This window comes from Ochotona princeps, chromosome 3 (genome assembly GCF_030435755.1).
Source record: "Ochotona princeps isolate mOchPri1 chromosome 3, mOchPri1.hap1, whole genome shotgun sequence".
Taxonomy (NCBI): Eukaryota; Metazoa; Chordata; class Mammalia; order Lagomorpha; family Ochotonidae; genus Ochotona; species Ochotona princeps.
In genome coordinates, this window is record NC_080834.1 from 41,529,591 (window position 1) to 41,534,117 (window position 4,527).

Sequence of the window (4,527 nt, forward strand, 5' to 3'; positions counted from 1 at the left end):
GTTTGTGTGTGCTTATAAAGATTACCTTCTTTTCTCTTGAGGCAATGGTAGTGGTCTTTCGTTTTTCCCTTGTCTCCTGATTAAATCCTGTGATGTTGCTCACAATAAAAACTGCACGCAGAAACAGCTGCCTCCCCACCTATTCCACAGATGCAATACTAGGGCAGGTTTTCCACAGTGCTTCTCAGGTATAAACGTATTGTGCAAATCCAAATGTAAAGGTCATTTAAAAAAATGTAAATAGGCTAACATAGTACTTCTTTGCATCTGTTACTATTTTAAACAGCAGTCAGTACATTCTGCAAAATGGCAACTGTTTATAGGTGCAAAATGACAGGAACTGAGTATTTACTGTGGACTGGGCAATACACTGAGCCTTTCTTGTGGAGTCTTATCCTTGCAACAGCACGTGGAGAAGGTGATTTTTGTGTATAAATCTATTTAAAATGTACTGCATAAAAAATTAACTTCTAAATTGAGTGAACGGTATGGAAAATAGAAATAAATTAGACCCATTAGAATAAAAGGTCAGCTGGATGTCCAGACTGAAGGACATAATTGGCACAAGGAAGGTGTTTCTGTTTTGTGGCGAAACGAGAGGCTGGGACACACAGTTGGCTAACCTGAAATCAGCGCAGGCAATCTCCCTCACATGTCCCTGTGTCCCATTCTTTTCCTATCCTAAATAAGCTTTAGAAGCCATTTTTGGCAGTGGGTTAACTGACAGATGCTACCAGATCTGGCTTCCAAAATGTTTTGCAAATGACTCTCCCAGCTACAAGGCCTGCGTGCCTGTGGCACATCTTAAGCAAATCTTGATGATTGGTCTTTTAGTAATACTTTGCTGGGCTGGCATTGTGGTACAGGAGGTTCGTTGGGATCCCAGCTCCCGTCACAGCTGCTCTGTTCAGCGCGGCTCCCTGCTAATGTGCCTGGGATGGCAGTGGGAGATGGCCCAGGATGGGAAAGTGGTTAGAGTTCCCGGTTAGTGGGGCTGGCCTGGCTGTTGCGAGCCAGATTTCTTGTTTTTCCTGGATGGAATTTATGTTTTTTGAGTTTATGTTTTCCCATTTCTGAATTAATTTTCTAATTTTTCTAGAGTGTAAGATCCTTCCTAACGAAAATATGTTTGAGATTTGAGCTCTTGCGTGTTCAAACTGGCTTTGCTTTGCACTTGAATTAGATGAACTGTTTGCGGAGATAGAGAATTTGGGGATGAAAATAATTTCCTATCAGAACTTTGGAAGCGGCTCAGTTTTAATCTGGCATCTGACACTGCTTAAAAAATAAAGTCTGATTCAGTCTGATTCTTGTTCCTTATATAACACAGACCTCTGTACCCTGTACCCACAATATATTCTCAACATGAAACATTCTAAAATTGTACTTAAATTCTTTCCATTTTTGACAAATCTCTTTGAACCTTGGAAATCTTACATTTTACTTTTATTCCTTCCTTTTTTTTTTTTTTTTTTTTTTTGCTTCTTTAACACCTATTAATTGAATCTTTGTGTTGGTGCTCAGTTTTTTTCATGTATTTCATTTTATAATTTTTAAGTAAAAAACTTAAAACTTTTTAAAATTGTTTGAAAGGCACGGTTAGGGGGTGGGGAGAGACATCAGGGAGATCTTCCAGCCGCTGGTTCACTCCCAGATGGCTGAAGTGCCTGGGGTGGGAACAGGCCGAAGCCAGTAGCCAGGAGTTTCTGTGTCTCTCATGCAGGTGTAGGATCCCAAGCATTTGTCTGTTTGCTGCTGCCGTCACACACGTATTAACCAGGAGCTGATCAACCAGCTCCTAGCGGAGCAGCTGGGGCACAAACCAGCACTGAAAGGGGATGCTGGTGCTTGTGGCAGTGGCTTAACCTACTTAACGGGAGTTCCCCTTTTCTAATCTTCTGCTTTTTAAAGTTACATGAAGTATAATTCATATAAACTCCTGGTTGTTCACAGCATCTAGCTCTTGCTTAGCATGTTTGCTTGTGGAATCTGAAGATACAGGTAGGGCTGTTAACTCATCCATGCCCTTGCTTTCCAGTCCCTGGTTAAACCTCTTCTGTGGTGATAAATGTGTTTCTTTTCTTAGTCTTTCATTTGATGTTCTAAGTTTTTTCACCTCTGGGATCTTTTGATTCTCAGTTGAACATGTGAATGTTGGGAAGCCGAGGAACAGTTCTGGGTGGGCATCACTAAAGATGAATTGGTCAAGTTATGCTGTTATAAAAGGAGTTTCCTGAATGCTGGATGGAAGAGAGCTTCAGCCTGGCCTACAGATTTCCAAGTTGACTACTAGCTCTCCCTTAAATAGTTGTCTCACTTATTTATAACAAGTAGAATATTTCACCTGGGCTCATTGAAAGAATTCTTGCCCTCTTGTGTTTGGAGATGGAAATCAGTTTGTTTTTATGCAGACCTCCAACTAGCCTGTTTCTTACTCCTTACCTCAGCTTTTCTTGTCCAAACGGGCAGGTGGACTGCCTCCTGATGGAGCTCCAGATGTTTCCTGGGAAGTGACATCTGTTTTCTTCGTTGTCCATCATTTAGGAATTGATCAAACTTTCTTGCTAATTTTCTCACATTCCTTTTGTGAATTTAGACTTTAACATTTTTTTCTTTTAAAAATATAAAGTAGTTTGAACACACAGAGAAGTACAGAAAATAGTGATACTCTAATTTAGTAGACATTTTTCTTTGTTTTTAGGTTATTTAAAAGGCAGAATTGGAGAAGTAGAGACAGTTCCTGAATCTGCTCATTGGCTCCCCAGATTGCTGCAACAGCCAGCGTTGAGCCAGGCTGGAGCCAGAAGCTTCATCTGGGTCTCCCATGTGGCTGCAGGGGCCCAAATATTTGGGTCGTCATCTACTGTTTTCCCAGGTACATTAGCAGGGAGGTGGATGGAAATGTAGTATCCGGGACTTGAACTGGTGTCCTTATGGGATGCTGATGTTGCAGACAGAAGCATAAACTGCACAGTATTGGCTCTGCGTGGACATTTGTCCCCCCCTTGTTTTTTTGGTGATTTTTTACCCTACTTATTTTATATGACCAGGCAGACAATTGAAACTTAATTTCATACCCTTCTTACATAACCAGGTTTATCAAGAGACACACCTGGGCACTGGAGACAGAGTGGTGCTTGAGGTATGTGTCGTACAGGGGAACAGTGACAGTCCGCAGCAGTGCAGAGGTCCTATGTTGGTGCAGGGTGTAGGGGCAGTGCTGAGCAGGCTTTCCCCTGCCTTTGCTTGCGCTGTGATAATGGACATTTTTCAGAGCCCTGTAGCCTAACTTCCCAAGACTTGGAGCCGTCCCCCCAACCCCCACCGAGCTAGCCAGTGTGGATTCTGTCATTTGCAATCTGGAATCTTGACATATAACCGGTATCCAGATTTAACCATTGTTAACTGTTTTACTCGCTGACCTTATATTTTTTCATTTTTACATAAAGAAAAAGCTATACATTCTTTTTTTTTTTTTTTTGGTTACTTGCTTTTATTTATTTATTTATTTTTTATTTTTTTTTATTATTATTTTTTTTATTGTTGTTGACAATCTTTACATAGTTAACTATAGTTGAAGGAAAATCAAGAAAGAGAAGAAAAAGAAAAAAAAAAAAAAGAAAGAAAAAAAAGGTTCAGGGGGATAGGGAGGTGGGCAATGCTATTATGTCCATATTGTTTCCATCATGTATCTGAGGTAAAAGGGGATATTGAGGGAGAAGCCCCACCCGGTTTCCCGCCCACCCCAAGTCCCGGATGTGGGGCATGCTCTGAGATATGTGCTCAAGTGGAGTTAATAGTTCTCCAGTTATGAGTCACTGCCAGTTTCGCTCGATGAGGTGGTCCACTGATTGATATGGTCCATCATGAAGTCTCCATTTGTCCCATATTTCGCTGCCAACATGTAGCTGAGATGAATGATTGTCCTATTCTGTCTTCTGTCTTTTCTTGGTTAGAATTCTGAGTCCAGCAGTTCAAGTGGGGAGATCTCCAAAGATACTTTGAGGTATTCCCAGACCAGATTCTTGTATGTTCTAGCAAGCACAGGGCCCGGCACAGTCCATCACCCTGATCAGCTGGTGGTTGCAATTGCTGTGTTGGTTCTGTTTTCAGTCCCGAGTTGCACTGGAACCAATGGGTGTTGCAGTCGAGTCTGGTTCGGCCCTTACATCAACCAGTGGGAGCTGTAGCCTAGTCGGGGCGACCCACAATAACCCCCACCAGACCGCCCCCTACCCTGGTTTGCCAGTATGTGTAGCAGAAGACCAGTCTGTCCCCGATCCCATTTGGCTCTGGTACTTGTCAATGGGTATTAAAGCTTGGTTTTATCTAACCAACTCAACCATCCAGCCCTCACAGATATTGTTGAGTACCTCTCTATCTAGCCATCCCAGCCCCCGTCCTAGTTTTCATGCCCTCCCACAGGAATAGTGACCCAAGAAGGGGGAACCCACTTTTTCCCTCCCAGGTCTCTCTGTCCCGGTTTATGCACTCTTTAGGTGGTCCTGTGATTTGACTCGACAGAAT